Source organism: Rousettus aegyptiacus, unplaced genomic scaffold, assembly GCF_014176215.1.
Source record: "Rousettus aegyptiacus isolate mRouAeg1 unplaced genomic scaffold, mRouAeg1.p scaffold_m13_p_2, whole genome shotgun sequence".
Classification (NCBI taxonomy): domain Eukaryota; kingdom Metazoa; phylum Chordata; class Mammalia; order Chiroptera; family Pteropodidae; genus Rousettus; species Rousettus aegyptiacus.
This window is the reverse complement of record NW_023416295.1, coordinates 98,594,384-98,611,046: the sequence shown is the minus strand read 5'-3', so window position 1 is coordinate 98,611,046 and position 16,663 is coordinate 98,594,384. Positions and strand designations below refer to the sequence as shown.

Genomic DNA, 16,663 nt, shown 5'->3' with positions numbered 1-16,663 from the left:
ACCTAGGTCCATTACCTACTGGGATGATGTCTCTGTGCCTCAGCTTCCTCATCTGTAAAATAAGGAGAATAGTAATACTGACTTCATAAGGTTGTTGTTAGAGGATATATATGCACACATCTACATGTATATTGAACAAATATACATCATATATAAATATTTTATATATATATATATATACATATATATATACGTGTGTGTATATATGTGTATGTGCGTGTATAGGCATACACACACACACACACACACACACACACACACACTTTTAACAGTTCCTGGTATATACCAAGAACTGTAAAAGGTTCGAGAATTTGCCCTCCCTATAAGCTAAAAAATTAGCCTGTCACCCTTTCATAAATGCTGGCAAATGACACAAGACTCCTTGTCGGAGGCAAAGGATGAACAGCAATAACAAGAGCATGAGCGTTTACGCCAGTTCCCTGAGCTTGATTCCTATGGAGCGGTGCAAAGATGATTCCTGCACGCACAGTGGGCTGCATTACAGGAGTGGACCCCTGGGCTAGCGGAACCAAATATTTTATCATAGGCAGTAAGCATGCCCACTTTTTGCTCCAGAGGGAGAGGCAGACAGTATTTCCATCTTTCAAGGCTTTTCACTAACAAATCTCTGAAAAAATCTGGTAACAAAGGGAGTCAATGCCTTGTGAGTTGTGCAAAAATGTAAGAGATCCATGGAGATTTATCTCCCAAGAGTATATGGTAAGAACTATTATCAGTAATAGTAATGATACTATGGAAAAATGTACTCATACTATATAACTTCATTTCTTTTAGTGATGCTGAAATTGATAGAAATTATCACAGAGCAAACCAAGACATGGACTAAAGAAAAGTTACAAAGACTAACAGCAAGTCAAGGCATTTGAGTTAATATTCGGTGATTAGACTACGAAATGCATTTCACAAATGGGTTTCCAGGGTGGAGGGGAAGCTGCTGTCGGCAATTGATTATGATATTGGGCAAATGAGTTTGCAATTTCATGCCGAATAATCTATCACTCCCTATCTTGGAAACTCAGGCATTCGATCTTTCTTGACAGGCAGCGTGTAGATTCTATTGCCAGGAAGGAAGGCAGTCGTCAAATTCCTAATTTTTCTCTGTGAAAAATTAACATTTAACTCAAATATAAGATCTGGAGGAACACACAAAATCTTAATTACAAAGCGCAAATCAAGATTTGTGCTAATTAATAAGATGATGAAAAATTCATTGGAATTCAGAGAAGAATTGAGGGAAAAAATTGGTCAGTGTTAACACTGAATTCTATGAAATGTTTAGGTCTATCCAAATAGGCAGCCACCCCTTTGTCATAATTATAATATAATCATTTACATGATTATTTCATTTCGTAAGACTTTAGTTACACATCAAAAACTATGCAGGAAAGTATTTCTTTAAACTTTATAATTTCTAACAGTTATACTAGCATGTTAGAGATTTTTGAAGAAGACAGCTTAGCTACCTGAAATGTGAATTTTTATAAAGATGTGAGAGAAGATATTCATTTGAATCCTGGCTTGGAACTCTTTGAGGCTGTTTCCTCTACCCAAATGGGGATGACGATGATGCATGACGTTGTGGTGAAGGTGAACGGTTAGTGTTGCATATTAATCACGGGCCTCCTCCCTTCCAGATTCTTTACCAGACCAGACCAGGAAGCAGCTGGAGATTGAAATGTAGCAACTGGCTTGTTATCAATACAGCTGGTTTGGTGAATAAGATAGTATCCAGTCCGAAACTGGGCTTCCTGCATCCACCATCCTCACCTTACCCCAGAGCTGGTCCCTCCCAGCTTTGGGACCTGGCTATGGGGAGAGTGGGTCTGCAGAGCAACACCCAGACAGCTCTAGGTAGGGTGCCAGGCCGCCTCGCCCTCTGTGGGGAGCAGGAAAGAAAAGTTGGAGGGGGTTTTAGGATGGAATGAATCTTGCAATTGTAATGAATCAGAAACTGGGTGGGGAAATCTGGTCTTAGCAACAGCAGAATATTCTCACTGTTTAAAAAGCACCCATCCCTTAGGCTTGTAAAGATTAGAAGCTAATAATTTATGTCAAATACCAGAGAAGGCCTCTACAAAGTCCTGTTGCTTGTCCCTGCCTTTTGACTGACAGATATGAAAATAGAGACTGATTTGAAAACCTAGGGCTATTTAACTAGAGCAGCATTAATTTCAGAAACTAAGAAACAAGAGGGTGGGGAGGCCCCCGCACACCACAGAGGAACAAATGTTGCTGGTGGAGGGCCACGCCCTTTTCCAAATGCAAAACTCACAACGGCTCTTCCAGTTTGAGTTAGATTTCTAAACCTTCTATACCTCAAATGAGGAAAAATAATTTTTCCCATGCTAGTTAAAATGCCCTCAAGCTACAGCCATTAGATTTACTGGACAGCGGTATGATTCTGATGTTATCAGCTCTGTCTTCCTGTTTTCATGAATAATGTATAAGAAGGAGCTATTAGAAATGGATTTTTCCATGGCTGACGGTATTGCCACCAGACAGGTCCCTGAATTCTCAGTCGTTTTATCCGCAGCTCTAACAGCTCTCCCTCCTCTCCTTCTGGCTGTCTTCTGGCTGCCATGTACAGAGAACCTCCCAAAGACGTCCTACCCCCTCTTCTCCCTCAACAGTAAGGAAACTGGGGGAGATAAGAATAGGTGTTCACCGCCTTCTTTGCTTTTCACTGTTGCTCCACATCAGAGGAGTAGTGTGGGAGTTACCAATGCCAAGTTCATGGGTTCGACTCCTGACCTTGCTCTGTGTGGGCCAGACAGCTTTGCTCTGTACCAGATGCCTGCAGAGAAAATGCTTCCCCTTGGGTGCAGGTGACGGTTCGAGGAGAACCTTTACCTGCTCATTTTTCCCCCTATATCTCTATGTGCTCACATCTGCTATAACTTTACAAGGAAGAAAACATCTTTCAGCCCCACCCCTTCATTCACTCATTCATTCACATATTTTTATTATCTAGGAGGCTTCCAGTGGAGGAGGCATGTAGTAGTAATCAAGGATTACAGAAATGAATAGAAAATATATACAAGAAAAGAGCATTGATTGTGGGAGTGTATAATAGAAGGAAGTCACCAAATCTGGGAAGGCCTTAAAGGGATGTGAGATTAAACTAAATGCTGAACGACAAGGACCCTAAGTGGTTGGGGTCCAGGCAGTGGGGGCAGTGTGTGCAAAGCCCCCCAGCAGGAGGAGTCAGGACTCTGTTAGAGGACTAGAAGTCTCCAGGGGGCCAGAGCACAGTTTGCAAATGGGAGCCAGGACTTCTCTGCCCCCTTTGACAATTGTTCACTTTCTCCTTCCTGACACTCTCCCCTTCCTTGGGAATCCCAGAACTGTTTAGTTCCGGCTCTCCTACCCCTTCCTGATTATTCCTACCCCCTGACCCCCATTTCTCAACTATTCCCTCTTAATCATGGGCGTTACCCTAAAATTTTCCTCTCTTCGTGCCCTGGTGTCAAGTGCAGTGCCCGGCATCTAGAAGGAGCACATGACTGCAATGACCAACTATTGTTCTGAGTCTCAGCTGAGAATTTGGAAGCATCCTGAATATCCAATATGGGAGTGATTAAATGAGCTGTTCCACCCACAGACCAGAGGGTTGTATAATCAATAAAAGTGATGCTTCAGAAGACTAATGATCTTAGACATTTCTGGTGATAAAACATGAATTTGAAAGGAGAATATAAGATTTATCCTAAAGTATAATCTCAATTTTGTGTGGAAAAATGTACATGCAAAGAAAAAGACTAGAAGTAATGTCATCAAAATATTAACAGGCTATATCTGTGGCTGCAATTATTTGTGGTTTTTATATTCATTTTCATACTATTCCATCTTCCCCTTGAATGTCATAACTAATTTAATTAATTAATAATTTCAATTAGTTAATTTAGTTGAGCTAGTATTAAGCATTTATTACATGCTGGACATTACTTCCAATTCAGTGCTGGACAGAATACAAACATGGTCTCTGTGCAGAAGAATTGCTTCTATAAAAAAATATTTTTAACACAGGCAGTAAGCTCTCTGACATTGCTCTCAGTAATATTTTTTCTTATATATCTCCTCAGGCAAGGGGAACAAAAGAAAAAATAAAAAACGAATGTGACAACATTACACTAAAAAGTTTTGCACACAGCACAGAAACCATCAACAAAACAAAAAGATAACCTATAGATTGGGAGGGGATATTCACCAATGAAACATCCAATAAAGGGTTAATATCCAAAATTTATAAAGAATTCATACAACTTAACACCAAACTATTTAATTAAAAAATGGGGAGAGGACCTGAATAGACATTTCTCCAAAGAGACCAACAGCATATGAAAAGATGCTCAATGTCATTAATCATCAGAGAAACACAAATTAAAACCACAATGAGATATCACCTCACACCTGTCAGAATGGCTCTCATCATTAAATCAACAAAAAACAAGTGTTGGTAAAGATGTAGAGAAAAGAGAACCCTCATGCATTGTTGGTAGGATTGCAAATTGGTACAGCCACTATGGAAAACAGCATGGAGGGTCCTTGAAAAATTAAAAATAGAATTACCTTATGACCCAGGAATCCACTTCTGGGAATTTATCCAAAGAAATCCAAAACACTAATTCGAAAAGATATATGCATCCCTATGTTCATTGCAGCATTATTTACAATCGCCAAGATATAGACACAAGTGCCCATCAATAGACAATTGGATAAAGAATATATATATATATATATATATATATATATTCAATGGAATATATACACGTATATAATGGAACAGGGTCCATTGCAGCATTATTTACAATCGCCAAGATATAGACACAAGTGCCTATCAATAGACAATTGGATAAAGAATATATATATATATATTCAATGGAATATATACACGTATATAATGGAACAGGGTCCCCAATCCCCAGACCATGAACCAGTACTGGTCCGTGGCCTGATTGGAACTAAGCTATACAGCAGGAGGTGAGTGGCTGGCAAGCGAATGAAGCTTCATCTGTATTTGCAGCTGCTCCCCAGCACTAGCATCATTGCCTCAGCTCCACCTCAGATCATCAGGCATTAAATTCTCATAGGAGAACAGGTTCCTGGTGCCAAAAACATTGGGGACCTCTGCAATGAAACATATATACAATGGAATATTACTCAGCCATAAAAAAGAATGAAATCTTACTATTTAAGATAACGTGGATGGACCTAGAGGGTATTATGCTAAGCGAAATAAGTCAGACAGAGAAAGACAAATACCATATGATTTCACTTATATGTGGAATCTAAAAAACAAAGTAAATGAACAAACAAAACAGAAACAGACTCATAAATACAGAGAACAAACTGATGGTTACCAGATGGGAGGGGAGTCTAGGGGACTGGATGAAAAAGGTAAAGGAAGTAAGAAGTACAAATTGGCAGTTACAAAACAGTCACTGGGATGTGTAGCGTAGGGAATATAGTCAATAATATTGTAATAACCATTGTGGTGCCAGGTGGGTACTAGACTTATCGAGGGGATTACTTTGTAAATTATATAAATGTCTAACCTCTATTTTGTACACCTAAAACTAATATAAACTAATATTGAATGTCGACTATAATTGGAAAAAAATGTTTTTAAAAACAAGAGGGAAAAAAGAGTCATCATCACTCCTAGAAAATGACTCAAAAAATGCTTCGTCCTGTCACTGTCAACAGGAGAGCACCATCCAGCAGCAAGTTGATATTACCAGTTATATCAAGGAATGAACCTTGATGAATATCCATTTGTCGTGTGAACCCAAGACAAGATGCTGAGAAACAAGGGCTCCCTCCTGTCAACATCTATTACTCTGGTGTGGAAAACTCTTTATACCACCTTACCTTATAAAATTTAGTCCCACTTGTCTGGACGCTTACAGTCACTTCTTTCTGTTCCCCCTTCCCCACAACTGTGGGTACACTTCCAAAGATTTCCTCCCTGGGAATCAGCCATCAAGGATTTTAGATGAAACTGTCCCCTCTCCACATATCTGAAGCCCAGCTTTGCTACCTGCTGCTCCCTAACCATACCCAAAGCAGGAGGGGCTTGTCATTAAACCACAGAAAAGCACCAGCCTGACTGAGAGAGGAAACAGCAGGAGCCCAAGAACTCCCGTGAACTAAGAGTCTGATTGTTTTCATGCAAATTGTTTTTCATAGTAGGGAGATAACAGGCAAATGAAATATGGGATACAGGCAGAGATTTTTCTAAACCAGTGGGAGGGGTGGGAGCTCTTTAATAAAACCACAGTGTGTCCTTTCTCAATTAGACTATCAAGTTCCCATATTTCTTATCTAGTGGAATAGAATTTCTCTCCACAGTTGCTCCTCCTCCTCCTCTTCCAGCCTAGCAGACTCTTGTCTCTTTTTGCTTATACACCACTCCATCTCAGCCTTGTCCATTTTAGAATGGCGGTGCCTCCGAATGATGAAAAGTGTATCACCAAAGAATGATCTTAAGTTGTTGACAGAATGAGCACTATTGATTCTACTAGTTGTCTATTTATTTTAATGCACTTAGGACAAACTAGGTTTAGCATATCAAACCTATGATTTTATTATAGGCTATGGCAGCCTAAGTTTTAAAAAAAATGAGTTAATAGAGAGCCAAGAAAGAGAAAAATATTAAATAGAACATGATACATGCGGCATGCGAATGTGGTAAACACTGTGAAGTGGCACATACATGTATGACAGTTGAAAAACACTAATGTCTGTGAGAAATCCAAGGCAGCTCCTAGGGAAGGGCCAGAAAAATCTTTTGGTTCATTGAAGTAACTTAGATGCATACATTTGCATTTGATTCTTGATGCTTCATAAGTTTGTACAGTTCTGAATCCTGGAACCTCCTGAAGTCTAAGATCTGAGTTCTCAAGCCGGTAGGCTCTCTCTAGCAAGAGAGGTGTTTTGTTTTAAACATCAGAGACTCTCACATAAAATACAGTTTTCTTGTTCTTTTTAAACATTAGAAGGTCCGGCACACTGGGTCTACATCCCTGCATGGCAATCAGGTGACCATGGGCCCCAAGTGTCGCTATTCTCTCACATAATGAAGCCCTACTGGTGACTGGGGCTGCCCAGGGACAGAGAGTCAAAAGGGGTTCCTCTTCTGTAAGTTCCTCTTCCCCTGCTTGTCAACCCTCTCTTTCTGCTCTCTCCTCTCTTTTTTAGCAATCCCTCCTGCCCACACACACACACTCGTAAACACATCTTCAGAAGATGGATACGAGAGTAAATCTTCTGTCTTTTCCCACTGATTTCCCTTGGCTGGACTTGCTTGAATGGTGCCCCAAATTTACAGCTAACTCCCAGGTTGATTATTTATTGCCTCTGAGCCATTTAACTGGCAGAAGAGCATTTGAAACCATCTTACATGTTATTTTGCGTAGAATGTGAGACAGGGGTAAAAATTCAATTTCCTTCCTGCATACTACATCATACTACATCCATCAATTTTCTTCCTTCCTGCTATATACCACATCTTCCTACATACTACATCATATGTGTCAGGGGACACATGATTTGGAACTAGAATGTCTGAGTTCAAATCCTGGTTCTCTCACTTCCTGGCTTGGTGATCTCAGGCAAGTCATTTAACATCTCTGTACCTAAGTTTCTTCATCTGTAAAATGGGGAAAATAGTGTCTATTGCATAAGATTTTTATAAAGATTAAATAATTGAATATACATAAAGTGCTTAGACCAGTGCCTGGAACACAGAAACGGTTATGAAAATGTGACCTGTTATTTGAGTAATAGTCTTCCATTCTATGAACTACCACTGGGATAAGCTTGAACTCTGTACCCTAAATACAATAATATTAGCCATATTATTTTTATTCATCAGCTTTTCGTTGCTGTCATATAAGTGCCAGGCACTACACTTAGCATTGGAAATACATAAAAATAAGAAAGTGTCCTTGCCCTTCGAGGGGCTACCCATTTTTAATTGATTTGGAATTTAAGGTTAAATTAAACCATCATCACATGACAATTGTTTAAATAAGTAGGAGCCTATGGAGAACAAAGAATTGAATTATTCTAGAGTCAATCTATAAGAATCAGTGTCCCAAAGAATTAGAAATCAATTAGCATTTTAAAAGGTATCTCTAGTACTCAAACTTATGACCAGAAGAGTAAGAAGCTGGTCGCGCGCGCGCGCGCGCGCACATACACACACACACACACACACACACACACACACTATATTCGAGAGAACACGGGCTAGGGTTGGGGACTGGGGAGAATAGATCCAGGGATCTGTTCTGTTCTATTTCTTTGTGTGATTTAAAGTCAATTGAACTCATTCTCCCTAGGTTTTCTCATTGACAATGGAAGCATGTTATACCATTTCTCATTTATTTTGGGAGACTCTAGTGGCTTGATGCATCTCTCAGATGGTCATACCAGAGACATCAGCTAGTATTATGCCAGAGACAACCAACTCTGGAGGTGGCTATAAGTTCTTCTGTGATGGATATCTCAGTCAAAACCCAATGATTTGTTATCAACATATTGAATATCAGAATTTGGTTTTTTTTTTTTTTGCTGAAATTAGTGACCTGTTAATTCGCATGATACATATTAGAAATAACTCTCATCGATGATAGTCAAGAGATGTGATTGGGCTAAAATGGTTCAGAGATAACCTTCCCTTCCTCCTCCCTCCCTTGGGATAAATAGGAAATAAAAATCCAGCCAACCCCTAAGACCTATACCATTGGGATGTACCTAAGGCTTGATCCCTAATCGGTTTCTGGCCACTTATGAGGGGATTCCTGATGGCACGATGCCTGCTGGGGACAGCGCCTCTGGCCTCAGAAACTAAAAAGGACAGAGAGCTGGCACTTCATCGAGATTGCTTCATCAAGGTCTTTTGTCTGTGTGGCTAATAATTCTGTCTAAAAGTAGAAGTATGCCAGAATGTGACTTGAAATTTGCCTCCAGTTCAGCCAGGACATGAGGTTTTGGGGGAGAGATAACTGTCACTACCTCGAGTTCTTCATGGTGGCTTCTGCTCTCCAAAGAAGATCTAAGTATTTTACCTGACCCAGCTGGCCCAGGGCAGCTCCTAAGAAGGGGTGGGAAGACATGGGCTCCTGGGCCCTGCCCACACTACCTTCTTTGATTTTCCGGGGCTTCTCTTCCTCACCCCTCAACCTTAACGGGTGAGTTCCAAAAGTCTTACAAATGTGACAGCGGCTGGGAGATGTTGGCTGGTTTCCTTACAGAACGGTATGTGAAAGAAAGCTCTCATTGGGCTTCATTTGATTTTCAAATGCTTCCTATTTCCTCCTGGATGTTCCCAGGGGTCCAAGAAAGGTCCTCACTCTCCTTGCTATCACCAGAAAGTCCCAACCAGGGCTTCCATACTCTGGCTTCACCCAGAGTGACTACCATCAGGGCCTCCCAGTCCATCTCCATCTCCGGGCTGAATCAGAGCGAGGTCATAGGGCAGGCCAGAAAGAACAAGGACATATCTGTGTTTGCCCAGGCCTCCCCTTGCCCTGACATTAGAATGCTGTTCTCTGTTGGGAATCCAGGCACATCATGAGAACCATCAACCTTTACTCACCCATCAGAAGTCTAGAGCAGCACTGTCCAGCAAAACACTCTGCAACAGTGGACATGTTTTCTACCAGTATCATCCAATGTGGCAGCCGCTGGCCACATGTGGCTATTAAGCATTAGAAAAGTGTCTAATGTGACTGAATTGCTGAATTTTATTTTTTTTCATGATAATTAACTTAAATTGAGTAGCCATATATGGCTAATGGCTACTGTATTGGACAGCACAAGCCTAGAGCCTGGCTACTCTCCCCATCCCTCGGGACCTTCTCTCAATTATAATTCATTTTGATCAATTGCCAGTCTCTTTCTCCCAATCTTTTATCTTGACCTGGGTCACTTGGCTTTCTCTTTTTTAACTCTCTGGAGTGTTCTGACTTGAGCGGTTCAAGGGAAGGAAACCAATGGTTCTCAAATGTTCCCAAAACAGGGACAGGCAAGAGGTTAGGCTCCAGGAAATGAGATATTTAAAGATATATAGGACTAATAGAATGCACATGCCTCATTTGGCACTAGTGAACCTAGCAGCGCTATTTACGGTAACAGTAATAATGCTTTCTGCTCTACATGTATATGTGTATGAATACATCATCGTAATACATCCTGCATGTAAGGCAAGCAGAACAAGAATTAGTCTCTCCATTTCAAAGATAAAAAAACTAAAAGTCAGGAAAACTGATAGGATCACAGAGTGAGTACAAGAACCAGCTGTTCTGACCTCATCATTGGACTGTTTGAATCAGCCCTAATTTGAGAAGGAACACTGAGGGAAAGAGAGAGAAGACCGAATCGCCTGAATTTATTGACAGTGTATCGAATGAAGCTTTTTCTTTCAGACCTGCAGAATGCCATTTTGTATATACAATATATTATTTCATTCTCTAGCATTGTAGAAGCTGGAATGAGTTAGGTGAATTTAGGTGGGTATCTTCCTTCCAGAGCCTCTAGTGAGTCACCTTGATCCTTCTTGCATTCTTACTGTGTTCTTAAGGTTCTTATTAATAAATCTCCTAATAGGTCCTCTGTGCTCATATGACTCTGGAGGATGCCTTTCTATATTATACGATACACAAGGCAGTGGCATTGCTCTAATTGACTTTATTCCTGAATTGAAAGAACCAGGTTTCTTTCCATATGCTTTAGTTAAATTCATTTGCACAGTATTTTTATTCTAATTAATTCCGATTAAGCATGTGTTAGGCTAAGGATTCACAGCTCTGGCCATTTATCCAAATTTGTGGCATTTAAAAAAAAAATACATGTTCTAGGTTCCATCCCCCAAGAAGTGGGAGTTGGACCTGGGTGCCTGCATTTTCTCAAAGTTTCCAGATGATTCCAGTGCTGAGAGCTGAGACTCATAGAACACTGGAACAGGAATCAGGACACTCATGTTCTGGTTTTTGACTTTCCCACACTTTGGCCTCCCAGAACCTATTTCCTATTCTGTAAAATGAAGAGATATGAGGTGTGCCCTGTTTTTATTTGTTTTAAGCATGAGCATTGATACAAAAGAATTTTTTAAAGTTATCTGCGTATTTACGGTAAGAGGAAGCTGGTGGCCAGCAGTCAAGCCCACCTGAAAACAGTCCTGGGGGCCAGTCACTTGGCGACGCGTCCACATGGGTTCCCATGGCCTGCCGCCTCCATCGCACCAAGCTAAAAATGGGCAAAGAGTAGGCGGAGCTCAAAATATTTTAACAGAGTGTACATGTGTGGGCAGCTTCCACTTTAGGTAATTCTGGAAAAAAGGAAGCTGCCTTCATGCAGCTCTATTTATTTTCAAAATAGCTGATGAGGGCCCCCAGAAATTTTAGGCATACATTTTAGTTTTATCTGGTTTGAGATCTTTAGGCCACGGGATTAGAAAGCTTGAGGCACGAGTCACTCAGGAGGCAGAAGTACACGTTATTTATTCCCAACCCGAAAGCTAATCTTGGGCCATTTAGAGTGAGGACATGTTAATTTGAGAAATTAAATGCAGGCAAAATACCACCCCCTCACACTTCATTTCAAGCAACACGCACGCACGCAACGCATGCGCATGTGCGTGCGCACACACGCGCGCACACATTAAATGCCCAGCCTCTAGCTATATACAAATTACAGATTTACACAAATACTCAAAGATGCTGCCACTAGTTTCTTTTGAAACTTTATGGTGTTTACTCTCTGACACAGATCAGTTTCATTTCTGTTAATTACATTTTGTGCATTTAGGGCATCACGAATTTGCCATAGCAGAAAAAGAAATGCATTAAAGATCATGATTTTGTAAAAGATTGGCAAAGAAACTGAAAGAGGAAGTTAAGGTTTTGATGGCCCTGATACAAATATTTCAAACTTCTTATGCAGCAAATTCAGATTTCCTCTTCTAAGATAGACTTTCTTAAATTTTAGTTCCTACCAAAATTACTTTCAGAAATAGTTATCAGAACCCTATCCCAGACCTAGAGAACCAGAAATTATTGGATGGGGCTGAAGCATCTGCATTTTAAATAAGTCTTAAAACCCAGCTACCTAGTATGCCTGCAGGAAGCTGCTCAAAAGTATCAGAGTAGGACAGAATGAAAAAAAACAAGGAAAACCACAATCCCTATCATGAGTGCCACTGGAACTCCTTATGCTAAAGACTGCTGGCATAGAGGGACCCCAAAGATCACTTCTTTGTCTTCCTGATAGGTCCTAGGCTGAACACCATGGAAGCACATTAGAATCTTGGATTTTTGACAGGATTGCCCAATACAGTTGTGCAAGTTGAGCACTGTACAAAGGCACCACATCTAAAGGACCACCATTTACAGTAAATACAGTCAGTTTGTATATTTATTACTACAGTTTTCTGGCAGATGGCAGTAATGTGTCCTGTTCCAACAAATTAGCCCATGATGACAATTTTCTAGCAGACATGAGACAAGAATTTTGAAGAAGGGGCAAGAGTGCCCATTGGTAACTCATACACAGGTGCAGTTTGGGTCTGCTGCAACCCAGTCAAGCTACTGTCCACTGCTCTCTTCCTTGGTCATCCTCGGCCCTGGGAGAAAGGCTTCTTTTGCCTGTGGCGGGCTGAGTGAGCAGCAGCCTGGCTTTTACAGCCCAGGAGGCTGTCCACCCCTCCAGGGCAGGCTCCCTGTGCACTGATGGCCACGACATCAGTGGAGCTGGCAGTTTGGCTTCCTCTTGGTCAGTTTCCAGGTGGGGTCGTTTTTTCCTACTTTCTACCTCAAGAATAGAAAACTTCACCTCTTTTTCTTTGCCCTCCTTCCCTAGGTTCCATTTGTATTGTCCCTGCTAATCTAAGGAAACCTACTCTAGGATTTCTCTTTCATTTCCCCCTTCCTTCCACTTCTGGCCTTTAAATTACAGACATTAGGCCATTTCTATACCTTAGCTTGGGTGTCTAAACCCTGTTTGGGGATTTCAGGTACTGCTGACTACCCAAAACTTTGGGGGTTGGGCACGTACTTGCTGCTTCCTCAGGAAGTCTCAAAAAGGAAGTGTTTTTTAGTGAAAGATGTGGACACTCAAATTTTATCTTGTCCCCCTCCCTCCACTTTACACCCCAGCTGCTGTCAGAGTAACCTCTCTTTCCATCTTCACCCGTCTCTGTAAGCCTGATCAAAATGAGGAAGTGCGTGGTGATGTAGACATGAAGCAAAACAGTTTCTGGGGCTTGACATGACCAATACTATCTTAAAAAGCAAGTTGCTCTCAGTGACCTCCAGTTGACCCTTGGAGAGAAGGGCCCATATCATCTGAAAGAATTGTTCTGGCAAGTAATGGTCTTACCAGATAAGTAGATACATTAAGTTGTTTGCTGCTTTGGAATAAGCGGTTCAACAGGCATGTGCCGCTTGGCTACAAGTCTCCTTTGTTCCCGGAGGCTGTCTATATCAAACACCCACCCCTTTCCGTGCACAGACCCACTGTCTGACTGCTACCCAAGACTCTGCTTAATAAGTTCCCTCGATAAGCTTTTTGTTTAATTCTGGAGTCATCATCCTCTTTCTTCGGTCCTCCTTTGGAGGTCAGTTCTAGAATGCTCTGGGAAATTTTCCCAGTAGGAGGGCTGGTTTAAAATTCTCTGGAGGTGGGACATACAAATCCTAGGATACTGGAAGAAGCTATAGTAGGAAACAATGTTAAATTGCAATATGTCGTATGTGAGGAAGAGTCATTCTTCTATGTGTTAGTATGTTTTAAGAGGCAAGTATCTTGTAGGCCAAGTGATGCCACACTGGCTGGAGATAACCTTGCCGACAGCAGGAACCCTAATTCATTTATTTATTCCATTTGTGTACAACAGGTGCACCGACATAGTAATTCATTGAGCAAGCATTTTCCTAGGAGCTGAAGATAATCCATGTCAAAACCAGTTCCCGCTTTTATGGAGTGAACAGTCTAGTGACGGAGGTGCTCCACAGGTGGGTCAAAAATGACATGCAATTTCATACCATATTAAATACTCTACAAGGAAAGAACACTGTGCTGAATAGTATACTAGAACCTACATTAAGACTGTGAGTGAGGGAAGGCATGTCTGAGCAGGACTTTTAAGCTGAGGCCTGCGAGATGAGAGGGAGCCGGCCCTGCGAAGACTAGGGAAAGCTCATTCCAGGCAAGAGAGTAATACACAAGCTGTGAACTGAAAACTCTAGAATATAAGTTTGTACCCTTCTTCTTTCCCCCAGCTCCTCAGGTTTCTCTTCACACTGGCTCCTTTGTTATTTCTACTAGTGAAGCATGAGAAGCACTGAGCACCGTTCCTCCCACACGTAATAAATAATTAACACTTACTCTATGCCTGTTGCCAATTCTAAGTGTGTTACGTGCATTAACTCATTTAATCCTCATACCAACCCCACAATTTTACAGATTTCATCTGTAAAATGGAGACATCTGTTCATGTCTCCATTTTACAGATGAGAAAACTACACAGGCCAGTATGTAATATTGGTCACTATTAATGTTGAAATCAGTAGTTTATTCAACAGTGCTATATCAAGCACTGTCAGGTTCCTGACAGACTTCGTTTTGGCCATTTCTGATCTTTTCACCACTCATTTAGATCCTTCTCACTGGGCTGTCTTCTGTGTGATTTACGAACTTAAAGCTAGGTTTTTAAATCATTGTTCAAGTGATTGGTGGAAAATTTTTTAACACTACTGATTAGGTTTTATAGAAAAAAAAAATCACTTGCTGTATCCTCCCTAGCCAGCGGTACCTTTTTGAATTCCATTCAATTTAGTAATGTTTATCGAAAACATATTCATTGGCCAGCACACCTCTGGAGATGCTAAGACCAGACCTAGAAATTGAAAATCAGAGAAAGAAACAAACACGTGCAAATGGCTGTAATAGAACAGGATCCAAGCTCTACTTCTCTCATAATTGAAATACAAATATGAAGGGAGACATGATTAAGTCTGTGGGTACTGATTGGGAAGGATAAGACCTATAGTGAAGGGGATGACATCCAGCGGGTGTATTCTTAACTTTGGTTTACTTTTTTGTTTTTTAGATCTGTGTGTAACTGGTCAAAATCCTTTTTTAATATGAAGATGTAACACCTCCACATTTTGGAATTCGTTGCTCTCATAAATCTGATTTGTCTCGGAAGAATTCTGCACCCCCACCAATGACCTGATTTTTCCTAATTATCTACTGTGTAGATGTAGATTCAGCATCAGATAGATTTTTGTTGTTGTTGTTTAATTGCAGGTGTGGAAGCGAATCTTTAACGATGCACCTACTAAGCAAAATAGTAACTGTTGAAGGAGAATTGGTGTCTGGTGTGCTTATTTCTAAGTTAAGCAGGAACTTAATTTCTGCAACAAAAAAAGAGTGATCCACCCTCCCCAACAGTGTTAGCGCACTTCTGCTTGTGCTCCCTGGTCCCCCCTCACTTAGGTAAGATCTAAAATAAACAGGAAAGGGGAACTAGGCAGCTGGCCCCAAGCAACCAGCCCAGTCAGTTATGGTTACAGCTTGGTATTTGCAAAGAAAAAGATGAAACACTGTGAAAGTTCCTCATTCATATTTTAATGAGCACAAAATTTCTCTTCCAGAGGGAACTGGCCTCATCTCTCAACCATTTTCAAAGAGTGGTTTCTTGCCATGAACAGTTAAAGTGTTTCTGTAAGCAGAGAGTATAAATTTCTGTTTCCCAAACCATTTTTTATATCTAAAGTGTCCACATTTTGATGAGGCAAGAATATCACCAGAGGATGTAAAGGATCCGACAACTACTAAATCAGCAGAAAATGCATCAGTGTTAGGGAGCTGCATTCCAAGGAGATTTAACGGGAATGAATTTAATTAAGGTTTTTTCCAACTAGTATTCTGAGAGGGCCCTTTCTCTCTTCCTGTCGTTGAATCTATCTATGGACTTAATTTTTTTTTAAGGAACAGAATATAAATTGTAATATCATTATTCAAATAGGGGAGAAATGACATTTTAGACCTGTGTCCATCAAAGGCAGGAAAACACATGCCAACTCTCGTTCTCAACTCAGTCACCATGTGGTAGAGGGACCTCAGAATAGCAGTTTGTAACTTGGGTCTGTGCATTTAGATGGTAAAATAAAGTTACATCTTTGTTTTCTCTAACTGAAATTTAGCATTTCCTTCAGCTACAATGTAGGCAACAAAGTGGAATAGTGATGGTAGCACCTGTGACTTCGTCACCAAGAGAAATCACAGATCTTTTCAAATCACATGACGATTGTTGCAAATACTTCAATTTATACTTATCCCTACTTCAGATCATGATTAAATATTAAAGATGCTCTAGATCTTGTTATTTACAAGGTTACTAAAGAAGCACACATTACCATGTCGTAATTTTATTTGGTTAACTATCTCAACATAGTTGTCTTCCTTTGTAATCTTAGGTATTCTATTTCTTTTAATTTAAAAAATGTTTTAAAATTTAAAAACATTCTGAGACAAGTCCATAGACTTCACCTAGATTGTGAAAGAAGTGCCCCACAACAAAAAAAATTTACGTATCCCTTAGGACATGGATCCCCAACCCCCAGGCCATGGA

General features: G+C 40.6%; 1 long non-coding RNA gene across 1 annotated transcript in view; it reads left to right on the top strand.

Moving 5' to 3' along the window:
- The window catches only part of LOC118613856, a 105,442-nt gene extending 90,012 nt beyond the window's left edge, over positions 1-15,430 (top strand). Inside the window, exons 2-3 of the long non-coding RNA XR_004955973.1 lie at positions 13,922-14,039; positions 15,137-15,430. This is a non-coding gene — a long non-coding RNA (uncharacterized LOC118613856). The remainder of the gene's footprint in view (positions 1-13,921; positions 14,040-15,136) is intronic.
- The last annotated feature ends 1,233 nt before the right edge of the window (positions 15,431-16,663 follow it).